At 36.1% G+C, this 21121-nt stretch overlaps 1 pseudogene; it reads right to left on the bottom strand.

Annotated features, from left to right (window-relative positions):
* Positions 1-21121, bottom strand: part of LOC123541788 (uncharacterized) — a 62227-nt pseudogene that overhangs the window by 4178 nt on the left and 36928 nt on the right.

The raw sequence follows: 21121 nt of genomic DNA, 5'->3' as shown, positions 1-21121 counted from the left end.
CTTTGCATCTTTTCTGCTGAACTCACACGACAGATCTAAGCTTGAAATGTAGGTAGCATTTTCATAATGAAATAATAACATGACAGAATTTTTCATGGAATGTTAGATAATAAACCACTACTACACTTGGTGTTTCATTCAGCTGATATGTATGTTTGAATGAAAATAATTTTCTGGCATCAAATATGACCCCCACTTTTCTTTTGATATTTATTCAGCATTGACACTATTCTTCAAGAAAATATAAGTTAGAGACATTAACAAGAGCCGTCCGTAAGACAGCGCGCTCGACTTTTCTCAGTGCTTGACTCTGAATTAGAGCTTTGCCAGTAAAAAAAAAATCCAAGTTAAAAAAGGGACATAACTCTGTCAAAATTCAAATCCGAGTTATGGGAATTGTGTCTCCTGATGTAGACTTTGATGGTAAATAACTATTTTAAGTTTCAAGTCAAAAGCTTTGACAGTAAAAGAGATATTTGACTTTATCAAATATTCTTACCAGAAATTTTAAGTTAAAAAGGGGCATAATTCTGTCAAAATTCAAATCAGAGTTATGGGGATTGTTTCTCCTGGTGTAGACTTTGATAGTAAATAACTATTTTAAGTTTCAAGACAATAGCTTTGATAGTAACAGAGATATTTGACTTTATCAAAACTTTAACCAATGGCGATGGCGGGGCGAGTACAATAGCTCTACTTTTTCTTCAAAAAGTTGAGCTAAAAATAGGTCCTAATGTGTGCTGCAGCTATTTGAAATATGTCAACTTTTGATAGAATAAAGAAGAACAGTTATTTAGTTTGTTGTAACCTAATGTGACTGCCACATGTTAAATTATGAACTTACAATTCATTTGAAGTTCTATTTCATTCCCATAACTGTGTGTAAAATGGTTTGAATATTGATAAAAATAGGAGAGTTTCAAAGAATCCACTGGTTTTTTTTTTGTTAGCTCTCTTTACAGTTCTAACTAACTGCATAAGTTTGTGTGCAATACTGAAAGTAGTTACTTTCTAACCATATAAATCTAAGCATAACATCTACTTAGATTACTGCTTTCTCTGTGAAAAACTTTTCTGGTACTAGGTGGTTTTAGGAAATGTACCCATGTGTCTTTTAATGGACTTATGTTAAGACATGGCAGCTTGCAAGTTCTTGATATAAAACTGTAATAGGGAATGATGCTTCAATGAAGGTCACTAAGTAAGATTGTTGTAGCATGCATGTAAGAATACAAGAATAAAATATTTACATTTTCCAAATACCCGTGAAGATTTCCATTCCCCTGAAAAAATGCTGTAGCCACAACGCTATTAATGTGTAGAATATTTCTTCCTTTAATCATCAGGGCCAATGCAGCATCAATTATCTATGAAATAAAATAAAAATTTAAATATTTTTAAAACTTCATATAGATCTAATCGCAAATCTCACTGATTAACTGTACTTTCACCTTGTCAACAGCTTAAAAGGTTAGAGATATAGAAAGACAAGACTTAGATAAAGATGTTTAAAATTAGAAAAATTTCAGCAGATAGAGTTCACAAAATTACAGATTTTCAGTAAGTCAAGAATCATAACCCTCACCTTGCTGGGTGATATCCCAAAGAGAACACCAGGTGGACAAGTTCATCTGCTATATCACAATCCTTCGTTTTATCACCATAGGTCAAGTACATTTTGAGATACTGTGAAATCATTTAATTTTGTGAGCATGCAATTTTGTGCTTTTGAACAAATGCCTATTTCGTGGGGATATAATTTGTGGATTTCAACTTTTGAACATACAAGAGCTGTCCGTAAGACAGCCAATGCTTGACTATTCGAAATACTGTCCCAGAAGCAGGAAAATGTTACCCTAAATGTTAAAATATCTATAAAATTTCAATCCAGTATCTGCACATGTGAAGTTAAAATTTAATATCTGCATTTGTTATGCAGATGTGACTTGCATGCAAACCTTAAACCAGAAGTCATAAAGAGGGCATAATCTGCCAAAACAGACATGTCAGAGTTATGGGATTTGAGCTAGCTAGGTTGGTTATCGATCTAGAATATATATGCCTTTAAATAATAGCTGTATGTACTTACACACAAAACTTTAACCAAGATTTTCTAAGTCCAAAAGGGGCCATAATTTGGCCAAAAGGAATGTCAGAGTTATGGGACTTGATGCTATCAGCTAGTTTTATAACCCCAGAGACAGTGTGGAGTTTCAATTCAATATCTGCATTAGTTTTGGAGATAGTTACTTGCATGTAAAACTTAAACCAGGATTTTCCAAGTCCAAAAGGGGGCATAATATGGCCAAAAGGAATGCAAGAGTTATGGGACTTGGTGCTTGGGTTAAAACTTACATCATCAGACAATGCTGTCTTTAGAAAATGCAAGCTCCTCCTTGTTATCACGAAGGGTCCAATTTGAAGCAGTAGCTCATCATTTGGAGGAGTGCTCCATATTTTCCTCAGTTCTGAAATAAAATTAACCTAAAGAATAATAACAAAGTATGATTTAACAATTATTACTTTACATGTTTATATATATATAACAATTCTGTACAGCAGTATCAAACACAAGACATACGTGTGCCTTTTCATAAATGATCTACAGATCATTATTAATTCATGCAAATTTTTCTTTGCTGCAGAGAGATATATTCTTAATTTCTGAAGTCCTTTATAATAATGCATACCTTTGAGGTTACCTGGCTCAGAGGATTCTGGGCCTGGTTGAAACAGTGTTTGAAGTTTCATTCAGTTGTGACGTGTAGTGTAAAAATTAATTCTTAGCAACACAAATTAGGCTGCTGGCTATAAAACCCTGAAATAAATGTGACAACCAAAATAAAACCAAATTCGCAGTAATGTTCTTCTGAAATAAGAGAGTAAATATACCTGTACGTGCTTGTTCAGTAGCAGTATCAACATCTGATTCTACACCAGTTTCTGCTAACAAGTCTTCACATTCCTCCACTGTGACTGTTGGTATCTCTTCAAATGTTCCAGCATCTGTTTAAAATAAACATATGATTAAAGATAATTAATAGAAAAATAGAACATCTTTAGTTAACAAATAAGAGCAACATTTGACTTTTCAAATGCCTTGTCATTAAAAAAAGTTAAATTAATGAACACTTGGACATACACAAGTACAACAATTTAGAGACTTTTATTTTAATTAATTGTTATTACAAATAAAGCTTAGTTGAAAAATGAACAAAACTTGATCAAAAAGCAAACAAAAAGTTATGGTACCAGAGCAATGCATTTTACATCGTCATAGTCAACAAGACTGTAATGTTTCAATACATTCCCACAAGTGGATACTGATATATCAGCTTACATACAACAGATCTAAGTATTCTTCAAATATCTGAGCTAAAACTAAGTAGCAAAACAGAAGGTACTTTTATGCAAAGTTTAATGGAAGAAGACTTTTACTGTTATAGTACCTGCACTTGTTTGCTTATTTGGATTGTCTTTTTTTCCTTTTCTCCTTCCTGTTCTGGACATAGGCTTTACAGGCAGTATGTCCTGTAATCTTTTATTTTTTCTTGTCCTGCCTTTGTCTTTCTGACAGGTAACGAGTTCAGTAATGGTCTCACTGATGTCAATTCTGTATCAAGTTCTGACAGCTTTATCTTGATACTTTTCAATTCTTCACAAGAATCAATGCTGTAGATGGAGCACTGGATATTTGCTATTAGCTGTATGCATTCCTTTCGTAACTCTACTGTCGATTCACTGCATACAGTTCTGCTGGGATCTGCTGACTCAACTGTCCTTTCGGGATCTGCTGATCCGGTTGTTCTTCTAATATCTGCTGACTCAATTGTTGTTTGGGTGTCTGCGAACTCAGTTGTTCTTAGTGGATCTGCTGATTGGGATGTTCTTTCAGGATCTGCTAATTGGGTTGTTCTTATGGTCTCTGCTGACTCGGTTGTTCTTGTGGAATATGCTGAATCCCTATTATTTGATACCATTTTCACCCTTGTTTGTGTTGACGAGGAAGTTAAAATATCTGCATCTAGAATAAAACATGGTTGCTCTGTGTAGGCAGTATTGAGGAATTCCCAACCATATGCCGGGAATGCAACAATAATGCCCAAAATATGCTTACATGGCCAGTTAAGATTTAGAAAATCAATGCAGATGCATGTCGGGGTCATGTTTCTGAATGTGATGGAATATTCACTGCCGGAGTCCGGACTTTTCACTGTGCAAAGTTCCTCTGTATGAAAGATAACGTCTTCTATGTCAATATGTCCTGTTTTTGGGGGCAATCTGTCCAAAGTGTTTCACAAATGCCTTGGGCTTATCTTTTAGAAATGAAGGGACATTTTTTGAGTAAAGGCGAGAGGTGCTCATGGACTTCACATTTTCCTCCTTGTACCTGAAATAAACAAGAGGACCATGATGGTCCTGAATCGCTCACCTATCCCCACATGACCCACAGGTGGCAGTAACGTACCTAGGATACAGTATGGATCCATGAGCCATATGCACTTAAATTTACTACAATTATAATGTTTTCTTAGGAAAAAAATGACAAAAAGCCATTTTGAAAAAATTTTGCTCCTGTGACAATGAGCCATGAGAAAGGTGATCAAGAACAGTTTGACATGTGCACTGCTTCCAGGTCCGTATTTTTTTTTCAAAACAATATTACCTTATTAATGGTTGGCCGCCTTTTCGGCAAAAGATTAATCTTTCAGAAAAACCTTACTTCAAAACCCAGTTCCAAACCGTTTACGCATCATGAGCGACCAACGGCATACGAAACGATAGTGATTTCTCCACCCGAATAAATCCCACACATTTTTCGCACCGAAGTCTCCCCCGTAAAACAAATCAAGTACACCATGTCAGTTAAAAATAGCACTGCAGCAGTCAGAATAGGCTAAATATGGGCTTACAAGACAAAAAAAAAAAGGGTTTCAATTCTACTTAATTACTTACCAGTTTTTTATTTATTTGAATTTGGTAAATAATCCTGGGTGAGCCATCGCTGCTTGTTTTATTCGGTACTCTTTTGATTTATCGCTACGTTTGAAATACGTAAACTGTCTCCCCCAAATGAAAACGTTCTTTACAACCACCGTCTTGTCAACGGCAATCATGGCAGGCGAAGGAAATTTTTCCGAAAGCGAAAATGTTAAATAGCGAATTTGTAAGTAACAAAGTAGGGTTGAACCTAGTTTTTTGGGTCTTGTCAGTTTGTGTTAGCCCTGTTATGAAGGGTTATATCGTTATTTTAAACTCGCATTGTGAGCTTGATGTTTTTAGGGGGGAGACTCGATGCGAAAAATGTGTGGGATTTATTCGGTGGAGAAATCACTATCGTTTCGTATGCCGTTGCTCCCTTGTGATGCGTAAAACGGTTTGGAACGGGGTTTTCGAAGTAAGGTTTTTCAGAAAGATTAATCTTTTGCCGAAAAGGCGGCCAACAATTGATAAGGAAATATTTTTTGAAAAAAAAAATACGGACCTGGAAGCAGGCACATGTCAAACTGTTCTTGATCACCTTTCTCATGGCTCATTGTCACAGAGCAATTTTTTTTTTTCAAAATGGCTTTTTGTCATTTTTTTCCTAAGAAAACATTAAAATTGTAGTAAATTTAAGGGCATACTGCTCATGGACCCATACTGTATCCTAGGTACGTTACTGCCACCTGTGACATGACCCAGTGTTGAACTGAGTACGACGTCGTTATTTCTATTATTTGACATAGTGACCTAGTTTTTGAGCACATGTGACCTAGATATCATCAAGATAAAAAATTCTGACCAATTTTCATGAAGATCCATTGAAAAATATGACCTCTAGAGAGGTCACAAGGTTTTTCTATTATTTGACCTAATGACCTAGTTTTTGAAGGCATGTGACCCACTTCTGAATCTGACCTAGATATCATCAAGGTGAACATTCTCCCAATTTTCATGAAGATCCCCATGAAAAAAAAATGGCCTCTAGAGAGGTCACAAGGTTTTTCTATTTTTCGACCTACTGACCTAGTTTTTGACCGCACGTGACCCAGTTTCAAACTTGGCCTAGATATCATCAAGGTGAACATTCCCACCAAATTTCATGAAGATCTCATGAAAAATATGGCCTCTAGAGAGGGCACAAGGTTTTTTTTTATTTTTCGACCTACTGACCTATTTTTTGACCGCACGTACCCAGTTTCAAACCTAACCAGATATCATCAAGGTGAACATTCTCACCAATTTTCATGAAGATCCATTGAGAAATATGGCCTCTAGAGAGGTCACAAGGTTTTTCTATTTTTAGACCTACTGACCTAGTTTTTGACCGCACGTGACCCAGTTTCGAACTTGACCTAGATAGTATCAAGGTGAACATTCTGACCAATTTTCATGAAGATCCATTGAGAAATATGGCCTCTAAAGAGATCACAAGGTTTTTCTATTTTTAGACCTACTGACCTAGTTTTTGACCCCACATGACCCAGTTTCGAATATGACCTAGATATCATCAAGGTGAACATTCTGACCAATTTTCATGAAGATCCATTGAGAAATATGGCCTCTAGAGAGGTCACAGGGTTTTTCTATTTTTAGACCTACTGACCTAGTTTTTGACCCCACGTGACCCAGTTTCGAACTTGATCTAGATATCATCAAGGTGAACATTCTGACCAATTTTCATGAAGATCCCATGAAAAATGTGACCTCTAGAGTGGTCACAAGCAAAAGTTTACGCACGCACGAACGCACGCACGCACGGACGGACAGACGGACGACGGATGCCACGTGATCACAAAAGCTCACCCTGTCACTTTGTGACAGGTGAGCTAAAAATTCTGACCAATTTTCATGAAGATCCATTGAAAAATATGGCCTCTAGAGAGGTCACAAGGTTTTTCTATTATTTGACCTAATGACCTAGTTTTTGAAGGCACGTGACCCACTTTTAAACTTGACCTAGATATTATCAAGTTGAACATTCTCACCAATTTTCATGAAGATCTCATGAAAAATATGGCCTCTAGAGAGGTCACAAGGTTTATCTATTTTTAGACCTACTGACCTAGTTTTTGACCGCACATGACCCAGTTACGAACTTCACCTAGATATCATCAAGCTGAACATTCTCACCAATTTTCATGAAGATCCATTGAGAAATATGGCCTCTAGAGAGGTCACAAGGTTTTTTCTATTTTTAGACCTACTGACCTAGTTTTTGACCCCACGTGACCCAGTTTCGAATCTGACTTAGATATCATTAAGATGAACATTCTGACCAATATTTATGAAGATCTCATGAAAAATATGGCCTCTAGAGAGGTCACAAGGTTTTTCTATTTTTAGATCTACTGACCTAGTTTTTAACCCCACGTGACCCAGTTTCGAACTTCACCTAGATATCTTCAAGGTAAACATTCTGACCAATTTTCATGAAGATCCATTGAAAAATATCGCCTCTAGAGAGGTCACAAGGTTTTCCTATTTTTAGACCTACTGACCTAGTTTTTGACCCCACGTGACCCAGTTTCGAACTTGACCTAGATATCATCAAGGTGAACATTCTGACCAATTTTCATGAAGATCTTGTGTAATATATGGCCTCTAGAGAAGTCACAAGGTTTTTCTATTTTTAGACCTACTGACCTAGTTTTTGATGGCACGTGACCCAGTTTCGAACTTGACCTAGATATCATCAAGATGAACATTCTGACCAACTTTCATAAAGATCCCATGAAAAATGTGACCTCTAGAGTGGTCACAAGCAAAAGTTTACGGACGCACGGACGGACGACGGACACCGCGCGATCACAAAAGCTCACCTTGTCACTTTGTGACAGGTGAGCTAATAAAAAATATATGAAACCAGCTTGACATAATCATCTTATAGTTGCAAAGCTAAACAAAGGAAACAAATGGCCCAAATGGGCCATATTCACTAACATGACGATGACCTTGACCACCTTACCATGTTTCTGTTTGGTGAATATCATTTAAGGAGTTCATTGAAATAAAATTTATTTATAAAGCTTGTTTCTCCATTTCTCTGTGACTGCCCATTAGCTATCATTAGAACAAACCCCCAGATAAGATATAACTTTTTTATTTTTTGGTCTGGCCGACCTTAAAAGGGACTATTTAAATCGTTTGATTAAACTTTATAGAGGGACATGCTAGGATGCTCCTGACCAAGTTTGGTCTGAATTTGGCCAGTTCTTTCACAAGAGAAGATGTTTAAAACCAAGTCTAAGTAAAAAGTTGGCAAATTCCTGAAATAACAGAGTCAAATGTGTCATAATATGTTGATGTCGATGTGGAACAACTATCTATGTTTATAAATGCAGACATCAGGTCAATCAAAACATCTCTCCATATAATTCAAATACGTCAAGCAAAAAGCATATTTTAGGGTAGTCTGACAAAATTTTGTGACAGACACACAATGTAAAATAATACTTAACAAGAGCTGTCTCCATAGGATGACACATGCCCCCGATGGCACTTTGAATGAATAGTTATGGCCGATGTTAGAGTTTAGGACCTTTGACCTACGGAGCTGGGTCTTGCGTGCGACACATCGTCTTACTGTGTCACACATTCATGCATAGTTATTTTAAAATCCATGCATGAATGACAAAGATATGGTCCGGACATGTCCATCAATGCACTATCATGAAAAATGATCTTTAACGTCTAAGTGTGACCTTGACCTTTGAGCTACGGACCTGGGTCTTGCGTGTGACACGTCGTCTTATTGTGGTACACATTCATGCCAAGTTATTTGAAAATCCATCCATCGATGACAAAGATATGGACCGGACACGCCCATCAATGCACTATCCTTTAACGTCTAAGTGTGACCTTGACCTTTGAGCTACGGACCTGGGTCTTGCGCACTGCACGTCGTCTTACTGTGGTTCACATTCGTGCCAAGTTATTTGAAAATCCATCCATCGATGACAAAGATATGGACCGGACACGCCCATCAATGCACTATCCTTTAACGTCTAAGTGTGACCTTGACCTTTGAGCTACGGACCTGGGTCTTGCGCACTGCACGTCGTCTTACTGTAGTACAAATTCATGCATAGTTATTTGAAAATCCATCCATCGATGACAAAGATATGGACCGGACACGCCCATCAATGCACTATCCTTAAACGTCTAAGTGTGACCTTGACCTTTGAGCTACGGACCTGGGTCTTGCGCACTGCACGTCGTCTTACTGTGGTACACATTCATGCCAAGTTATTTGAAAATCCATCCATCGATGACAAAGATATGGACCGGACACGAAAATTGCGGACACACCGACAGACCGACAGACTGACAGACCGACAGACGGTTCAAAAACTATATGCCTCCCTTCGGGGGCATAATTACTGAGAGTTACAAGGAAAAAGTGATTTCACTTTATGCATCCACATATCTGAAGTGTTAGCCATATTGAAATACCTAATTTCCAGGGCTGGGAAAAATTTCTCAACCAAAACCGTCAGAAGGTTATCTAAACTTCCACCAAATCCAGACTTTTTCAAATAGTTCTCTTTCAGGATACGATGTTGTCTCTCAAGCCCATTAGTTGTGTTGATGCGGAGATTCACCAAATCCTTACGACAATATCGCACCCACCTCTGAAAGAGAAATAGAAAAAAACAAACAAATTAAAATGCTTACTAGTGGTTGTTTCTTTTCAATTGCCTTCATACACAAACACTAAACCAATCGAATATATGTTAACTAGAATGTGTCTGAGGCACATAATTAGGTGAAAATGTGCATCTTTTGACTGTATCAGGGGCCATAACTCTAAAAATAGGGGGCGGACTCAGATGAAAAATAATAGGTGCGCAAGTTCATATCATGATAAAAATTAATGCAAGGTTTCATCAATTTATATCAAATACTCTCTGAGCTAAGGGTGTCACAAGGTGAAAATGTGCATTTTTGACTATTTCAGGGGTCATAACTCTAGAAATAGGGCGCGGACCCATATTAAAAATAGGATATGCGCAAGTTCATATTATCATTAAGACTCATGCAAGGTTTCATGAATCTATATCAAATACTTTTTGAGTTAGGCATGTCAAAAGGTGAAAATGTGCATTTTTGACTATTTCAGGGGCCATAACTCTAAAAAAAGGAGCGGAGCCAAATGCAAGTTCATATAATAAAGACTCATGCAAGGTTTCATCAATTTATATCAAATACTTTTTGAGCTAGGCGTGTCACAAGGTAAAAATGTGCATTTTTGACTATTTCAGGGGCCATAACTCTAAAAATAGGAGGTGGAGCCAGATGAAAAATAGTATGTGTGCAAGTTCATATCATGATAAAGACTCATGCAAGGTTTCATCAATTTATATCAAATACTTTTTGAGCTAGGCGTGTCACAAGGTAAAAATGTGCATTTTTGACTATTTCAGGGGCCATAACTCTAAAAATAGGAGGCGGAGCCAGATGAAAAATAGTAGGTGCGCAAGTTCATATCATGATAAAAGACTCATGCAAGGTTTCATCAATTTATATCAAATACTTTTTAAGCTAGGCGCGAACACGAACATCTGACGGACGGACGGATGCAAGCACGGACAAGAGCAAATCTATACTTATCTAACATATTCCAATTCATTGTTCACTATCATGGATGTAGTTTGGGGACATGGTCACAGGGGCCCCATCCCCTTCTCCCTCATAAAATGCGTCAAGTTTGTATGTTTTGATATTGATATTTCATTCATTTTGTCTAGCTGGGGGATGTTACATAAATCTGGTGTTCTCTAACCTATCGGCAGGACTTAACTTGCATAATTGATAAGGACAAATTAAATGCCGAACAGCTGGTAGGCGAACTTGTAAACATTGCAAATATTTGCTTAATTAATGGATTTTTTTAAACTTTTGCAATAGATATGTGAAAAATACGCTTTTAATAAATAAAGACAAATATTTAACAAGGTAACTGCAAGTAATACATTTTTCATAAGCAAGCATAAAATAGGTCACAAACTTTAACATATAAACATCACTTAGATGGCTCAACTCAAATACCACAAAATTAGTGATGATGCAAGATTAGTGATGGTTAGTATAACATAAACAAGGTAGAACTTTCCACTCTACTTTGACCGCACTAATTTCCATAAATACAAAATCTGTTGATAACAAAAATGTCAATATCCTGAATCAAAGCAAATTGTAATGTAATATATGATTTAAAATCATATAGACTGTAGGATTAAACTTTAACCTGAATCCAGCACTAAGAGAAAATGCAACATTGACACAATGGTTAATGTTAATCTTTGATGATTTTTATTCATGTAAATGAGCACTAAAAACCACAATTTTACAAACACACTGAATTTTCAGGAAAGCTGGGGTATGCTTATAATATCTTTAGGGTAACTAATACATATTCCTACATACTGCATGCTCAATGAACCAACGTCTTTCAAGCCAATTTTGGAGTTTTTCATTGGACTGGTATACTGTTGTTTCTCTCAACGAAGTGGTCTCATTGGTGTAATCTTCAACAGTGGCACAACGTGATATAGTTTGTAATCTGCAATAGAACAATTCCGAATTTATAAAACCCACTTTATGGGTATTCATCTAACAGTTGCCAAGCAATCAATTTAGCTTTAGTCAAGCCTAGAGAAGCAAAGCTCAGATACTCCATTATCTAAAGATAAGTGCTAACAATTCAACAGATGTCTCAAAATTGTTGTCAATTACTGCAAAATTTATCCAAAAAAATATCATAAAATAGTAAGCTAACTATCATCATTATCAATTAAATATCATGCAAATTGTAAACGTACAAGAGCTGTTCGTAGAATAGAATGCTCTTGCTTTTCTCAATGCTTGACTTGGAATTTGGGCTTTGCAAGTAAAAGGACCTTAACTCAAGTATACAATCAGACTTATGGGAGTTGTTTCTTCTGGTGTAGCCTTTGGTAGGATATTCTGTAAAATCATTTTTATTCACATAGGACAAATTTTTCGCGTATTTCGTGCTAGAACCGTTGCGTGAATTTAAGACCGCGCTATTATTATTTTTTAATTTCCTTTTTCAATTATAAATTGAAAATGCGCGAATTAAAGCCCGCGCGAAACAGTCCTTTTTCACGTTTGTGCGATATTTCATGCCAGCATATTTAAATGATTTCACAGTAACCATTTTAAATTTAAAGTCAATAGCTTTGAAATTAACAGAGACATATTGGACATGATATAAAACTGTTACCAAAACATTTTAAGTAAAAAGTGGGGATAACCAATCAAAATATATCAAAATTCAAATCAGTTTCCCGGTGTAAACTGAGACTTTGATAGTAAACAACTATCTTTAAGTTTAAAGTAAAAAGCTTTGATAGTAAAAGACATATCTGACTTTATCAAAAACTTTAACCAAAAATTCCAATCAGTCATGGGGATTTTTTTTTCTGGTGCAGACTTTGACAGTAAATAACTATTGTAAGTTAAAAGTTAATTTGATAGTTACAAGGATATATGACTTTATCAAAACATTTAACCAAAAAAAAAATCTAAGTCAAAATGGGCATAACTCAAAATTCAAATCACAGTTATAGGGATTATTTCTCCTGGTGCAGAATTTGTTAGTAAATAACTATTAAAGTTTCAAGTCAAACAAGAGCTGTCTCCATAGGATGACACATGCCCCCGATGGCACTTTGAATGAATAGTTATGGCCGATGTTAGAGTTTAGGACCTTTGACCTACGGAGCTGGGTCTTGCGCGCGACACGTCGTCTTACTGTGTCACACATTCATGCGTAGTTATTTTAAAATCCATGCATGAATGACAATGATATGGACCGGACACGCCCATCAATGCACTATCATGAAAAATGACATTTAATGTCTAAGTGTGACCTTGACCTTTGAGCTACGGACCTGGGTCTTGCGTGCGACACGTCATCTTACTGTGGTACACATTCATGCCAAGTTATTTGAAAATCCATCCATCGATGACAAAGATATGGACCGGACACGCCCATCAATGCACTATCCTTTAACGTCTAAGTGTGACCTTGACCTTTGAGCTACAGACCTGGGTCTTGCACGCGACACGTCGTCTTACTGTGGTACACATTCATGCCAAGTTATTTGAAAATCCATCCATCGATGACAAAGATATGGACCGGACACGCCCATCAATGCACTATCCTTTAACGTCTAAGTGTGACCTTGACCTTTGAGCTACGGACCTGGGTCTTGCGCGCGACACGTTGTCTTACTGTGGTACACATTCATGCCAAGTTATTTGAAAATCCATCCATCGATGACAAAGATATGGACCGGACACGCCCATCAATGCACTATCCTTTAACGTCTAAGTGTGACCTTGACCTTTGAGCTACAGACCTGGGTCTTGCGCGCGACACGTCGTCTTACTGTGGTACACATTCATGCCAAGTTATTTGAAAATCCATCCATCGATGACAAAGATATGGACCGGACACGAAAATTGCGGACAGACTGACAGACCGACAGACAGACTGACAGACCGACAGACCGACAGACGGTTCAAAAACTATATGCCTCCCTTCGGGGGCATAAAAATTAGAAACTAACACTAATACTATTTCTCTTTATCAAAAACTTCTCTTTATCAAAAACTTAAAAAAATCTAGGTTAAGGGGACGCATATTGCTACATTCACAGTTCATACAGAAATGCGGAAGGGGTGCATATTCAAGAAACCGATGGTGGGAAAATAAAAAACATATTCCTAAACTGATATAATACTGATGGACACCTGTAATATTCAGTATTTTGTGGATAAGGATGTGGTACTATGAATGTAACAGGAAAACAGAGGTCTTTGTGAAAGTACATTCAACACAAAATATTAAGCTTTTGTATAAGGAAAAAACAGGTTTTTTACAATAACAGTGTTCCAAATAATGTTGAAGGGATGAGATTTTCTTTCTAACACACCAGGTTTGCTTAAACATGTAAAAATTTAACGCCACGTCATTTCAGCTCGGGATGGACGCCATATTTCTCATTGATAAAAATGTAAACAAAAAAAATCAGAGTGGGATTAGCATTGCAAGGGCGTAACATGACATTCTACACAATGAATACCTTAGAACAGATATCTAAGATGCTACACAGGTCAGGCGGGTTAAATGCATAATGGCGATCACTTGAAATTCATCTTTAAAAGGTGGTTAATTTTAGTTTATTTACATGGTTTTTAATTTTCCCACGACTTCTCGGCGATTCACTGCAAATGTATTACTGCGCCGGACGAAAGGTAACTCTAATAAACAACGGGAGACAACTTAGGTGTCAGCACGTGTACGATTTTAAAAAAAAAACATGTCGACGATTATAATTTCTTATCAAATAATGAATCCTATTCAGATATTCGTCTTTAATATTAGAAAATTATTAATTTCTGTGGACATTTGTCAAAAAATATTACTTACATTGGACTACTTTGCGCATCAAACTGGTTTCCGCTTCAGTTGTGAGGCACTTCCGTTATACTTTTTGACAACAATAACAAAACACAAAATGAATCAATAAAGTCACTTATAAACCGACTGCTACTTAAATCAGTGTAAGTAAAGTTGTTGTTACAACATTATACATGTTCGTTACGTTATGAGATAAAGTTTATCTTGAACAGCATAATCCATTAATTACGTTTAGATGATATTGCATTTACAACTTATTTGACCCCATTTTTTACGTGAATGACAGCATTCTCGTGCAACTCGTGCAAACAGAGTTATGAAAAGTATGGTGGAGAATTCAAGGACAAATTATAAATGACATTAAAGTGAGGATAACTGTATATTCGTCCAGTTTTGATCATTGACATGCCTGCTGTGTATTAGTAACTTTTGTGAACAAGATTAGAATGTTACTTTTGCACATATACACATTGATTCGACCTCTCAACCAAATTTCATACCTTATTTTAGGGATTTTTAAGACAATACATTTTCAAAAGTTTGTTGAATGTGTTTTGATATTTAAGTGCATTGTAGTTCATGAATACAAAGTTAAAAATTAATAATGGCAACATTTCTAGGCCCTTATTGTAAGCCACTAGACTTCTGTAACGATAAATGTTTAATGTATTAAGGGGAATATACTCTTTTAGTTTTGGAATGTGGCATTCCTTGACCACCGTATCTTTTCTTATGCACTACTTTGTAAACAAACTAAATAATGTGTTTTAGCTTACATATGCGAAATGAAAAGCAAGACAGTGACCATATTTCACATTCTTTCTTTAAATTAGAATCTGTAGGACATTGATAAATGTTTGGACAAGGTGAAGCACTATTATTTTCGCACCAAAAAGTCTTAATTGTTGACTTTGAATGTACACAATAAGTCTTATGTAATTCAACAATAACTTTCTTCTTTCAGTTTTCTCATTTTTATTTTAGTGAGCAATCATTTGTGTACTTATAATAGTTGAAACAGTATCCATTTCATGTACCAAAACCTTGTACTTTTTTGCCGGTAAATTTTATCATACCCCACCCACTTTTTTCTAATTTCAAAGTATGCGTCCCCTTAAAAGTGGCATAACTGTCAAAATTCAAATCGAGTTATAGAGATTCTCCCAATGTATACTTTGATAGTAAATATCTATTTTAAGTTTCATATCAATAACTTATATATTAACAGAAATACCTGACTTTATCAAAAGTTTAATCCAACAGCGGTGCTGGCACCAGGGCGAGTTCAACAGCTCTACTTTTTCTTCAAGAAAGTCAAGCTATCAATCACCTTAAATATTTATCCACTTAGTATGACCTTGACCCTTAAGGTACATGTCCTCTTGTTATGGTGAATACTTTTGCAAATGTATTTTAATATCCATACCTGCATACAAAGTTATAGAGCAGACAGAAAAAATTATCTTTAATCTTTGACCTCTTAAGTGTCATGTTGATCTTTAAGGTATGGTTATTGATTTAATACATGACACTTCATCTTGTTCCAGTGGTATTTTGTGCAAAGTTGTCTTTCAGAAATCGACATGGCAAATCAAAGATACACAAGTATTATAAATATCTGCAACATCTTTTCATTAACTTACTGATCAATCAAGTCTTTCTTGGCTTCAGCAGAAATACTTCTTTCTGCACCAAGCCATCGTTTCCAACACTGAACCACATGAAAATGGCAAAGATACACATGAAGACCTGAAGTTAAAAAAAAGTTTTTCCAATATATGAAGCTCACTAAAACATCAGCTGTCCAGCTTAAAATTAAATGTTTTTTTCCGATAAAGATTATAATTTTAAGATTTTTCATAACAACTTTTACAATAACTTTTGGCAAAAGTAATCTTTACCCTCAGAGGAGTGACATGGGCACATGTCGGCACCTGGGTGGAAATACTGATCTTTTGACCTCCTCAAAGGAAGAATTCTACATTCTAAGTGACAGTCATAACCATCAACATGTTAGGAACTTCAATTACTTGAGTAACATTTTCAAAGCCAACACAGACATGCCCTAATGTGTATAGCAACAGGGCTCACATGAGCAATTAATGCAGACCTAGACAAATTTCATTTTATTTTTTGTTGATTTTCAAACATAGCTGGGCTATTCAAATGTATTACTCATCCTCCTTGCAAATGTGAGCAAGAGATGAGTTAAGATACTTTTTAAATTAATACAATGTACATACTTTTATGGAAATAAAGTCTATTATGCAAACCTTAAGTAATAGAGCACAGTGAAAGCTTACAAATCTACTAAATTTCAAAACAGAAAGTGACCCATATTACCATCGAAAACCCTTTCTAATGCTGAAATTTCCCTTTGGTCAAAGTCACATACAAATAAGAAGGCTGCCAGTCAGGATTCCATTCTTTCAGCTTGTCCAAAGCCTCTGCAATATTTGCTGTGGTCTCCCTCGAAACTATAAATGCACCAACAACTACATAACCGCAATTGGTCAAAACACACAGCTGAAATAATGGTATATCATATCGCGATGTATTATAGGTTGCATCCAATACAGCTATTTCTTTTCCATATTTCAGCAGCATTTGTTGTTGAAAGGCTGTCTGATATACAAAGAGCAAACTTGACGGTTCTTTACAATCATTTCGAAAGTCAGACCTGAAAATATTGAAAATACATAACTTTTTTAGAAAAGCAAACACTGAAAAAGAGAAAGAACCTGAGAAATAATGAGAATTTAGCAAACTATGTAGGATTGGAATCCCTAATGGACACAGTGTATCTTAGTGTCATTAGGTATTTCTTAATGCATCACAGAAATGATGTCAAAATTGTATGAACTTGACCCAGTGAGGCTGGTAATTTATCAAGAAAAAGAAACAAGAGGACCATGATGGTCCTGAATCGCTCACCTTTTCCCACATGACCCAGTTTTGAGTATGACGTTGTTTTTTCTATTATTTGACATAGTGACCTAGTTTTTGAGCTCATAAGATCCAGTTTTTAACTTGACCTAGATATTATCAAGATAAAAATTCTGACCAATTTTCATGAAGATCCATTGAAAAATATGGCCTCTAGAGAGGTCACAAGGTTTTTCTATTATTTGACCTATTGACCTAGTTTTCGAAGGTACGTGACCCTGTTTTGAACTTTACCTAGATATTATCAAGGTAAACAGTCTCACTAATTTTCATGAAGATCTCATGAAAAATATGGCCTCTAGAGAGGTCACAAGGTTTTTCTATTTTTATACCTACTGGCCTAGTTTTTGACCTGTGTGACCCAGTTTCGAAACTGACCTAGATATCATCAAGGTGAACATTCAGATCAATTTTCATGAAGATCCATTGAAAAATATGGCCTCTAGAGAGGTCAAAATATTTTAATAATTTTAGACCTACTGACCTAGTTTTTGACCGCAGTTGACCCAGTTTCAAACTTGACCTAGATATCATCAAGATGAACATTCAGACCAACTTTCATACAGATCCCATGGAAAATATGGCCTCTAGGGAGGTCGCAAGGTTTTTTATTATTTGACCTACTGACTTTGTTTTTTAAGGCACGAGACCCAGTTTCAAACTTGACCTAGATATCATCAAGGTGAACATTCTGACCAATTTTCATGAAGATCCATTCAAGGGTATGGCCTCTAGAGAGGTCACAACGTTTTTTCATTATTTGACCTACTGACCTAGTTTTTGACTGCACGTGACCCACTTTTGAACTTGACCTAGATATCATCAAGATGAACATTCTGACCAATTTTTATGGAGATCCATTCACAAGTATGGCCTCTAGAGAGGTCACAAGGTTTTTCTATTTTTAGACCTACTGACCTAGTTTTTGACTGCACATGACCCTGTTTCGAACTTAACCTAGATATCATCAAGATGAACATTCAGACCAACTTTCATACAGATCCCATGAAAAATATGACCTTTAGAGAGGTCAAAAGGTTTTTCTATTATTTGACCTACTGACCTAGTTTTTGACGGCACGTGACCCAGTTTCGAACTTAACCTAGATATCATCAAGATGAACATTCAGACCAACTTTCATACAGATCCCTTGAAAAATATGGCCTCTAGAGAGGTCACAAGGTTTTTCTATTATTTGACCTACTGACCTAGTTTTTGAAGGCACGTGACCCAGTTTCGAACTTGACCTAGATATCATCAAGGTGAACATTCTGACTAACTTTCATGAAGATCTCATGAAATATATGGCCTCTAGAGAGGTCACAAGGTTTTTCTATTTTTAGACCTACTGACCTAGTTTTTGACCGCATGTGACCCAGTTTCGAACCTGACCTAGATATCATCAAGATGAACATTCAGACCAACTTTCATACAGATCCCATGAAAAATATGGCCTTTAGAGAGGTCACAAGGTTTTTCTATTATTTGACCTACTGACCTAGTTTTTGATGGCACGTGACCCAGTTTCGAACTTGACCTAGATATCATCAATGTGAACGTTCTGACCAATTTTCATAAAGAAATTTTGAAATATATGGCCTCTAGAGAGGTCACAAGGTTTTTCTATTTTTAGACCTACTGACCTAGTTTTTGACCGCACGTGACCCAGTTTCGAACCTGACCTAGATATCATCAAGGTGAACATTCTGACCAATTTTCATAAAGATCCCACAAAAAATGTGATCTCTAGAGTGGTCACAAGCAAAAGTTTACAGACGGACGGACGGACGCACGGACGGACGACGGACGCTGCGTGATCACAAAAGCTCACCTTGTCACTATGTGACAGGTGAGCTAAAAATAAGTGTCAAATCTATATGCCTTTTAGTAATAACTGTATGTACTTGCACGCAAAACTTTAACCAGAATTTTCTAAGTCCAAAAGGGGGCATAATTTGGCCAAAATGAAAGTCAGAGTTATGGGACTTGGTGCTATCAACTAGTTTTATAACCCCGAAGTCACATGTGAAGTTTCAATTCAATATCTGCGTTAGTTTTGGAGATAGTAACTTGCATGTAAAACTTTAACCAGAATTTTCTGAGTCGAAAAGGGGGCATAATTTGCTCAAAATACATGCCAGAGTTATGGAACTTGACCCAGTGAGGTTAGTAATTGACCTAGAAAAAGAAAAAATAAGTTTCAAAGCCAGGGTGAGTAGAATAGCTAGACTATTCTTGAATAGTCAAGCTAATGATGACAGCAAACTTTCACTCTTCCTTTTTTAACCATTACAATTTATATTTGAAGGAAATAAAATTTAAAAAGAGTACCACCGTGCATGCAGATGCTCATCTGAATTTTTTGTCTCTGTATAACAGAAATATTGTCCAACCAATGATTTTCTAAGTCCAAAAGGGGCCATAATTCTAGCAGAGTTAGCTTAGAATGGCAAATAACTGCTTCAAGTTTTTAAGCAATAGCTTTGACCGTTAAAGAGAAAAATTGACCTAAAGAAAACTTAACAAAAGAATTCTGACATTTTCTAAGGGCAAAAGGTGCCATTATTCTCGCAAAAGGCAGGACAGAAGTATGTTTCTTGCTGTAAAGAGTCAGCTTTGATGGCAAACAAGTTTTGCAAGCTTTAAAGTAATAACTTTGATAGTTTTGAGATAAAATAACCAGGCAATGACGACGAGGGAAATTTTTACCCAAAAAAATCAGATGAATTTAACTAAACAAGAGGGCCATGATGGCCCTAAATCGCTCACCTGTTATCATTGCACTTGAGGAGAAGAAGGTCCTCAGAAAAAATATCTAAGTCCAAAGGACAGGAACAACAAAGGGAAGAAATTTAACCAAAAAGAAAATTTTTTTTTTAAAAGGTATAGATATGTCAAAATACACCTAAAAATTGGAGGTACCATCCATGTTGTACCACAGAAAAGTGGTCTCGATTTTTCCCTACAGCCAGTAATAAAAAAGTACGCTATTTATAGTAACGTAAAAGGGAAGTAATTAAAAAGAAAATTATTGTAAGTGAACAAAAAAAGGATCTGCCAAATAAATCTGTTGACATTAATGAAATTTCAGATCGGTATCTTCATTAGTTATGGAAATATACCCATTTTAATTTGAAATGAAGGGAGGTAATTTGACACAAAATCAGTCCATAGTTATCTACCCTGATTGGCTCAGTCCAACTAATGACAATAATGAAATTTCAAGTAAGTCCTATAAGTACTTACTGATATAAATTCATTTTGATTACAATCAGGGGAGGTAATCAGATATAAAATAACTCTGGAACCTACGATTGGATCTGATTTATCATGGAATCCAAGATTCATTGTTGTTGAAGATATTTTGGAAGTTTGTATCAAATCAAACCATAAATAAAGTCTCTATATGGCTGCAAAAGCCAAAATAACCAATTTTGGACCTTTAGGGGGCCATAACTCTGGAACCAATGATGGAATCTGGCCAGTTCAAGTTCGGAACCAAGATCTTGTGGTGATACAAGTTGTGTGCAACTTTGGTTAAAATCAAATCATAAATGAAGCTGCTATTGTGCAGACAAGGTCAAAATAGCTCATTTTGGCCCTTTCAGGGGCCATAACTCTGAAACCCATTATGGGATCTGGCCGATTCAATAAAGGAATTGAGAACTTATGGCGACACAAGTTTTGTGCAAGTTTGATTAAATTCAAATCATAAATGAAGCTGCTATTGTGCAGACA

This window comes from Mercenaria mercenaria, chromosome 1, assembly GCF_021730395.1.
Source record: "Mercenaria mercenaria strain notata chromosome 1, MADL_Memer_1, whole genome shotgun sequence".
NCBI lineage: Eukaryota > Metazoa > Mollusca > Bivalvia > Venerida > Veneridae > Mercenaria > Mercenaria mercenaria.
This window is presented reverse-complemented; position numbering and strand designations above follow the sequence as displayed.